Here is a 9,462-nt window from a genome sequence, read left to right as displayed (position 1 = left end):
GAACTGAATTGTCCTTCCTCTCTGATCCAATAGCCACTTGTTTATACATCATTTTAGCACTGACCACGCACCTGCCTTTTGTTACAGTGGTTGCAGCCAATGAATACCTCCCGGGGGATGGGAGGATGAGGTTGGAAAGGTACTCTTTGAGCCCAGGGCCGTGTCCAATTCCTCTGTAACTCTGCTCAGAATTAGCATGATCAAATCCTTCTGTTGGTGGCACTCTGCCATCAGGAGTCCATGGATGGCTCTTAGGGTTTATTTATTTAATATATTTTTAAATTTTTAAATTTTTTTAAAATTAAAAAAAAAAATTTTTAACGTTTATTTATTTTTGAGGCAGAGAGAGACAGAGCATGAGCAGGGGAGGGGCAGAGAGAGAGGGAGACACAGAATCTGAAGCAGGCTCCAGGCTCCAAGCTGTCAGCACAGAGCCTGACACGGGGCTCGAACTCATCAACTGCGAGATTATGACCTGAGCCAAAGTCAGATGCTCAACTCACTGAGCCACCCAGGCGCCCCAGCCAAAGGCTATTTAGAGTGAAATCTCATGAATAATATGGGTGGTCAATTGGGTAACACTACATTTTGGATTTTCTTAAGGTAACACTGACTTCTTAATATGTGGATGGTAAATCTACCTTAATAACTATTCCCTAATTCTACACATACATTTGGACGTGTGCAAAATGATGTTCCAAATGCATCCCATAATTGTGCCATCATTTGAAGAGCAAATATAGGAAACTATGTCAATGTCTACTACTAGAAGACCAGGTAACTAAATGGTGGGCATCCATGGAACAGAACACACGACAGCTGAAAAAAAGAATGAGAAAGTTCTGTACATATTGATCATGAATTGACTCCAAGATGTATTAAGTGAAACAGCAAGAGGTAGAACATCGTGTGTAGTCTGGTATCACCTGCAGGGAAAAAACTGTCTTTCATGCGCGTGTCTCTGTGTCTGTGTGTCTATGTGTTTGCTTATGTGCACACAAGGCATGCTCTAAACTGGAAATGCTCATTGCCTCCAGGGAGGGGAACAAGCTGACTGGGGCGAAGGGTGGAAAAGCAGCTTTTCAAAGACTCTCCTTTTGGAGCTTTTCCGTTCTAAATGACATGAATGCCACATAATAAAACAAAAACATTTAGAAACCCCAAGCTAAAAAGATTACGATGTTCCCTCCTCCGTCCAAAATTAAAGATAAAAACATTTCCGGGGCGCCTGGGTGGCTCAGTCGGTTGAATGTCTGACTTCAGCTCAGGTCATGATCTCACCGTCCATGAGTTTGAGCCCCACTTAGGGCTCTGTGCTGACAGCTCAGAGCCTGGAGCCTGCTTCGGATTCTCTGTCTCCCTCTCTCTCTGCCCTTCCCCTGCTCAGGCTCTGTCTCTCTCTGTCTCTCAAAAATAAATAAACATTGAAAAAAAAATAAAACAATACAAACAATTAATTCCTAACACTTCGAAAGGCTAGTCTCCAAAAAGGAGTCCTTAGTATTCCTCGAGTAGTATGACTGTGAGAAGAAATGTACAATGTGCAAGGGGACGTGTGCAAAGGGGACACTGGAAGGGGACACTGACATGCATTTGTGAAAAGAACTAGTTATTTTTGTAGTGGTGCCTTATTCTTGTCACCCTTGCCCCGTTTCACAAATAGGGAAATGGAGTCCAGGCAGGCGAAGTGACTCATCCGTGTTACCTGGACTCTTGGTTCCAAGTCTTGCCTCGTTAGGGGATTTCCTGTCTGCTCCTGCGGATGTCGTGGTGGGTGGGGGAGACAGAGGGGGACAGATACTCTTTCATCGGGTCTTAAACATACCTTTACCCTCACTTCACACCCTGATCGGGGGCTGGAGGCCAAGCGGGAGGTAAGTGCCTGTGATGGCCCCTGTGGGCCACATCTCCCTCACTCTTCCCCTGGGCTGCCTTCCGCCTCCTGGACACTGCTCTTGGCATGTGGTGGGCATAGCACCCCTTTTTCTAGGATTGACATTACCCACTTGATGCCCTACTTCATTACACTTTATCACCACTTTATCACACAATTTGGTTCGGGGTTCGGGGTGACTTTGGGCTGTTTCAAATCAACTTCCCTTTCAAAGGATAAAGATCTGCCATCAACTAAGGGATGCCGAAGCTCATGGCGGAGGCTCGCCATGATTTGGACAGAGGTTGAGCGGCTCTGGGCGGGGTGCTGTAAAGGAGTCTTTCACGTTTGTTCATTCATTCAACAATTACACAAGGAAGCTATCCATTGCGTAGGCACTGTTCTAGGCGCTGGGGATATAGGGATGATGAAAGCGGGTAAGTTTCTGTCCTTGTGGAGCTTATGTTCTTGTGATGAGAGATGGACAATAGTAAAAAATATCTACATATGATAGAGGTAAATTCATACACTAATAGATGAGAGGTGATGTGGCAGAGAGGCTGGGGGCGTCCACTTCGGACCATGTGCTTGGAGAAAGCCTATCTGAAGATGCTTTTCTTAGGGAAAAAATGCTATTTCAATGTTTTTAAAAAATATTTATTTATTTTTGAGAGAGAGCGAGAAAGTGAATGTGCACGCATGAGTCGGGAGGGGCAGAGAGAGAGAGGGAGAGAGAAAATCTCAAGTAGGCTTTGCACTGTCAGCTCAGACCCTGACACGGGGCTCGATCTCATGAAATATGAGATCATGGCTTGAGCTGAAATCAAGAGTTGGATGCCCAACCAAGGCACCCTTGCAATGCTTTTTGAGGTCTTCCCCTCCAGTGCCAAGATTCTAACGTTCTCTTCGCCCAACAGGCTCCCGTGGTGGAATGAGAAAGGTAGACAAGAGGGGTGCCAGTTCCCTGGGGTTCTGTCTCTCCCAGCTGCTGCTAGATGCCTCTGAGAAGCTCTGTTTCCAGGTAAGGAGACCACCTGTCCTAAGACCCACAGGACCTGGAACAGGAACCGGCTGAGTGGACTCCCTGGTGAAATGAATTGGACCAACTGTAGGTTCCAGGACTCCAGAGTCAGCAGCGATGCCTTCCTGAACAACCCCTCACCATTGCTCTGCTCGGGTAAGACCAGCTGAAAACCAGCCCTAGGCCAAGTGGCTATGACTTACTGTTAAGTAATAGTCTGACCACTCAGTTCTCAACCCTGTGGGGTTGGTAGTCTTACTATGTTCATTTCACAGATGAAGAAAATTAGGCGCAGAGAGGTTAAGTGACTGTCTAAGATCACAGTTAAGAAGTGCCTGAGACCCAAGTCACTGGATTCTAAAGCTCAGGCTCTTTCATGGTATCATCCTTCATGCTTGTTCTCCTCACTCCCACTGACCCTCCTTGCCTTCCTAACCCTGGAGGGACACCCTCATGCTGTCTGTTCTCCTTGCTATAAACAGGTGTGTCCTATCCCAGCCAGCCACCCCCCACTGGTGCCCCAGGCTCCCCTTTCATTGTTCTGGGCTTCTGTGTGACATCTCACTCCCCACCCCGGTCTCCCACACATCAAGCCCTGTGACTTGGTTCGTCATCATGGGTGTTGGTGACATGGGCACTGGGAAGATCTGGTTTCCAAGTCCCCTCTCTACCCCTCACTCAGAAGGTGGGCAGGAGTTTGTCAAAGAAAACCTTGGTGAGGTCAGCGATCTTATTTAGAAGGAGGGCAGAAAGAAAGGCAGACGGCAAGTGGACCATTAAGGTGCCTGACACAATTCTATCTGACCTTAATGTCCCGAGTGGTCGTGATTCTTGGTGTGCCTACTCCTAGATGCTATTTGTCATCGTGGATGTTAGGTTGCCCCAGTGACCCCCCATGTTCCCTTCACCCAACCTGAGCAACAATCTCTGCATCTGGGTGTCTGATAAGCCAGCTCCCAAGAAGTGTCTGGAGAGGTGCTACCTGCCATGGGGGCTGAATTGTGTAGCCCCACTTTATGGGGGAAAGGAAGAGGGAGGAGCCTGAGTGCAGATAAAGAGAACTTTGGGTTTGGGGTCGGAAACATAGGCTCATGGCTCCAGCACTTGTGTGGGGCAAGTGGTTTGTCCTGAAGCTTCTCACCTGCACAGTGGGAGGGTTTGACTAGGTATGTTTTAAGATTCCTTCTAACTCTGAGAACACAGGCACAGTCTGTGGGGGATGGGCTGGTGTCTTCATCCTTTGGTGCTGGAGAAATGTTTTCACGGTGTGGAGAATAGCACAGCCATCCGCCACCAGTCTGGGCAAGCTCTTACACCTGCCACCTCTGCCCAGTATCAGCCCAACTTTCCAGGGTCCTGACCGCTTCCAACCCCACCACATGCCCCACTCTGGGTACCACTCACCCGTGTCATTCAGGTTACTTTTTTTTTTTTTTCCTGGACATCCTGCCATATCTGGTATCGGTCAGCCCTTTGTAAGAATGGGAGAACTTGGGAGTGAAATGACCACACGAAGACAGCAAAGCAGAGCATTCATAAACACGCAGTTTAAAGTCAGAGAGATGTGACTTCAAGTCTGAACTCTGCCACTTACTAGCTCTAGGACCTTGAGCAAGTCTGATCTCCGTCTGAGTTTGTTTCTTTACTGCAAGATGGGAATAATAATTGTGCCTATTTTATTGTCTATTTATGACAATTAAATGAGATAATGAATATGCCTGATGTATGTTAAGTCCCCAATAAATGGTAACTAATATTACATTTATATCCTGTAGAGCTCATTCACATGTGTGCTGAGCCTGTTTGGACTGCTATGACAAATGCCCATTGACTGAGTGGCTTTTAAGCAACAGAAATTTATTTCTAATAGTTCTAGATGCTGGTAGATCCACGATTAAAGCACTGGCACATTCAGTGTCTGGTGAGAGCCCACATCCTGGGTCATAGACAGCTGTCTTCTCACTGTGTCCTCACATGGTAGAGGGGGTCAGGGGGGATCTACGGGGTCTCTTTTATCAGGGCACTAATCCTATTCATGAGGGCTCTACCCTCATGACCTACTACCTCCCAAAGGACCCATTTCCTAATACCATCACATTGGGGGCTAGGATTTAACATACGAATTTCAGCAGGAGATATTCAGTCAAGAGCATGTGTGTAAAAATTACTCTCAAATTTCCTTTCTACTTCCTTTCTGCCCCTTTCTGTAGAGAACCTCACTACGCTGAAGCCAGAGATCAAACCTGATGAACTCAGCAGGTAGGTGAGAGGAGAGCTGGACCTACGGATGAGAAGTGTCGGGGGCTGTGGGAAGCGGTCTGCTTGGCCCAGAAGGGGGATGGGTGTGACTGGGACCATGGCTCTGGAGGTCGGGGCAGAGGAGAGAGGCTCAAAATGGAGGCAGGAGGTGGGTTTTGGGGAAGTGGGAGCCCAGAGGTGGAAGAGCTCCTGTAGGAGTGAGGAGGCCCCAGGACAATTCTGTGGATGGTCACCAAAGCTGGCCGAGGCGGGTGGAGCGTCCTCATTTCTCTGGTTTGCTTCCCTCAGTTTGGGCACAGCAGCCACAGTCATTTCTGGCTCCGTTGGTGTGGTGGCTCTCATCTTGCTCCTGGTGGGTCTCTTGTCCATGACCCTGAAGAAATGGAGACATGAGAGTGAGTTGAGCAAGCTGGCCCTGGACCTGAGAATGAAGAGATGGGGAAAACTGGGGGTGGAGAGGGGGGTGGCTTTCCTGTGGGGCAGCCTCAGGGACGGGAGGAGTGGGTGAGCTATGGTGTCTGTTCTCCAGAGCCGCCAGACGCTGTGCATAGAGCAACAGATTTATTTATGGTACAAATTATTTATGCCGAAAGCCATATATATGTATGGTTTATATGCAGCAACTAAAAGAAATATTAATGCTACACAATCTCACCTAAATAATAAGTTATAAAGTGCGCCAGTGGGGCTCACTCTCCCATCTCATCCTGGGCATCTAGCTTCCTCTAAGGGGCTCAATGGGTTCAATACAGTGAATTTTGCATTTCAAAAGTTTAAGCCTAAGGCTAGTAATCAACCAAGTGAAGATGGTTACTATGCCCACTCAAGCTGACTCTGAATCTATTAATTTTTCTAGGGCTATTTAAGAAACAACTGAGGCACCAGACCAACTTTCTCCATAAAACTTCGGTAAGGAAATAGTCATTATACCTAAAGGAACTTCCAGTCCCTTCTGCCACGATTTGATGCTGTTTCCGAAGTAGACCCCGTATCAGAGGTGATGGGGATGAGGCAGGGAACAGCCCTAAAAGAAATGTTTTTTTAAGATCGAGGGAAATCCAAGTCTTGCACAAGAACCCAATATTTCATTGCTGTCCTACAGGGGGCCCAGTAGCTGGTGTTATGTATGGATGTCTCTAGTGCTTAGTTATCTGTAACTGGGGTCCTGTCTCTGAAGGAGTTTTCCTGCCACGCTGATGCCATATATTCCAATGTGATCAACCTGACTCCCTGGAAAGAGGATGACTTCGCTGTCTATGCCAACATGCCCCCTTTCGATCGGCCCAGGAAGACATCACCAGACCAAGTGGAATATGCCTCCATTGTATTCCACTGATGGGAAGCCAATGCGATGCTTCAGGCTGAGAGTCAAGCCTATGCCCCAGCTGGTGTGTGTGTGTGTGTGTGTGTGTGTGTGTGTGTCTAGTTAGAAAAATGCATTAAAACATTCTGATGACGGTAAATGGCTGGGTATTCTTCTAATTGATTGGAAATAAAGTGCAGTTCTAATGGAAAGGAGTGGCATATGAGAGACAGGACATGTCGGTCTGAGCCACCCCAGCCCCAGAAGCTGGTTCCTGAGACAGACCGGCCCACAAAGAAGTCCTTTCTAGTTCTCACCCCTCCCGAGCTAGGTGAGGAGGAGGGTTCATGCTATTCAGGGCTCTGCTTCTCGGTTGTGTCTCTCCTATTCTGCCTTATCAAGAATTAAAACCCTGCCCCTGACGCGTGAAGAGCTGCCGACCTTGTACGTCTGCCTGACAGAACTGCTGGGCAATATAGCAACTGGGGGGCGGTGGTGGGAGGGGCAGCAGGGACACGTGAGGTGCTTCTGACTGAGGGAGCAAGACCTGGTGAGCGCCCGCAGGCACGGAGGGCCACCCGGGGAAGGAGCGCCTAGCCAAAGTGGGCTACCTGTCGCCACTAACCAGGGACCGCTCTTGTGGGAACTTTGGAAGATGTCTGGAATCACAACGGAGTCACCCCTTCTTTTCTTTATTTAAAAACGTGTGTTAAACATCACCATGTTCTAGACTCTGGGAATACAGCCGTGAACCCAAGGGACACAACCGCACCCCCAGAGAGCTTACCTTCTCCAAGGGGGAAACAGTCAAGGGACAGACAGGCAAATACACAGACAGGCAGGTGATGGCATGTGCTACGGAGCAAAATAAAGCAAATCAGGGAATGTAGGGAAGAGCAAGTGGGGGCGGGGTGCTGTTTTGCATCGGACGGTCAGGGAAGGCTTCCCCGTCACTCGCCCTAAATGCAGAGGGGATAAATAGGGAAGAGCATTCTGGGCAGAAGGAAGAGCAAGTGCAAAGGCCCTGAGGTGGAAGTATGCCTTGCATGGTCAAAGAGGAGCAAGGCGGTGCGTGTGTCTGGAGGGGAAGGGAAGCGACGTGAGGAGATGAGGGGTGTGTAACAAATCAGCACCTGGGTTTGGGAATCAGGTATCCAAGGTAGCACTTGCCACAGCATGTTCCATGGAGTGTTATGTTCATAACAGCAGCCTGGTTTGGGGCGGGGGGATTGTGCCTCTGGCTGCACCACTCTACACTCTGCTGCTCTTCTCTATTAATCTCCAGCGTTCTCCTCACTTACAGGGGACCCCAGAACCTCAGGCCTTGTCTTCACTCCACCCTAACCTTGTCATCACCTAAGACCATGTCAGTGGCCAGGTAGCCAGTTCCCCAGCGTGTCCTAGTTATGGGAGACATTAATGGATGTAGGGATGGAGAGATTAAATGGATCTGTGACCAGATGAGTTTGGCTAATGATGAATAAGCAAAGAACAGTGGAGAAAAAGAAATTTTCCCTTAAAACCAAAGCTGATGGAAGCCACTGCTCGTCTTCTAAGGAGGCTGGCTGGGTTCATGTCAATAACACCATACTCTATGGCTCCATTGCATTCATAGGGACTGAGGAGAGGAAGAGAAGGAAGCACTAACATTTCCAACCCTCTGCCACCTTTTCTGTGTCAATCGAGGGCAAGTCCAGGAGTAGACAGCCCTTTGTGTTAGCAGAGATGCATGGTTATCCCGTGCCCTGGTTTGCCAGGGAGCTTCCCGCTGCACACCTGTTGTCCCAGCGACGTTATTATGAGACTGCCTTTCACTCGAAAGTGTCATAGTTTGGCTTTTGACTCCTGGCTCGCAGGAGGCAAAAGTTCAACTGTCTTCGGTCACCCCGAATCCGGTCCATCTGACACCAGCCCCCTCCACCAGGCCGCCTAAGTTTGACCCCAAGGAAATCAGAGTCCTATACCTGAGGTGCACCGGTGCCAAAGTCGGTGCCACATCTGCCCTGGCCCCGAAGATTGGCCCACGGGGTCTGTCTCCAAAAAAGGTTGCCAAGGCAACTGATGATTGGAAGGGTCTGAGGATTACATTGAAACTGACCATTCAGAACCGACAGGCCCAGGTTAAAGTGGCACCTTCTGCCTCTGCCCTGGTTATCAAAGCCCTCAAGGAACCCCTGAGAGACAGAAAGAAGCAGAAAAACATTGAGCACAGTGGAAATATCACCTTTGATGAGATTGTCAACATTGCCTGATAGAGGCAGCACCGATCGTTAGCCAGAGAACTCTCTGGAACCATTAAAGAGATCCTGGGGACTGCCCAATCTGTGGGCTGCAGCGTTGATGGCCAACACCCTCATGACATCATAGATGACCTTAATAGTGGTTCAGCGGAATGTCCAGCTGGTTAAGAATCACAAAGGAAACTATTTCAATGAAGGATCGTTTGACAATAAAAAATAAAAGTGTCATAATTTGGATGGTAAAGTGTGTGGTCATCCATTAACAAGACTTTGAAGGTGCAAAGGTAGGTCTAAGGCCAAGTAAGGAGGGGAAAGTGAGGATGCCTTATACAATAAAATGAGAAGGAGTTGGGTGGGGGTGGAGGAGGCTGTGTTGGGAGATAACAAGGAAAATTTTGAGGGGAAAGGGCTAAAATCACATAAAAAATTTTTACCGGTGCAAACCTCAGTAAAGCCTGCTTAACACAGCAATGCCCGATGTGGGTATTTTGGGGAAGGAGAAAGGGGACTGAAATCCACATCTTGGTCAGCATAGAGCACGAATAAGAGGGAAGTGGTCAAAGGTGCTATATGAATGAGTTGGACAATTCAGGGAGGGGCTGAATTCAGCTGGAAGTGAGTACAGGAACACAAACCCTCTGGAAATTCTCGGAAATCTCAGGGAGGGCCCCAGAGTTTCCAACAGCTAGAATAGTGAGCCAATGGTATTTAAATCTTAATGGATAGACTGACCTCCACATAAATCTGAGATGTAAAATTTAAACAG

General features: G+C 48.2%; 1 pseudogene; it reads left to right on the top strand.

Moving 5' to 3' along the window:
- The first annotated feature begins 8,298 nt into the window (after positions 1-8,298).
- LOC124509821 (60S ribosomal protein L12-like) lies at positions 8,299-8,864 on the top strand (annotated as a pseudogene).
- Positions 8,865-9,462: the final 598 nt, after the last annotated feature.

This window comes from Lynx rufus, unplaced genomic scaffold (assembly GCF_022079265.1).
Source record: "Lynx rufus isolate CCGP_SWC_20201006 ecotype Redwood Valley unplaced genomic scaffold, mLynRuf1.p SCAF_15, whole genome shotgun sequence".
Classification (NCBI taxonomy): Eukaryota; Metazoa; Chordata; class Mammalia; order Carnivora; family Felidae; genus Lynx; species Lynx rufus.
This window is presented reverse-complemented; position numbering and strand designations above follow the sequence as displayed.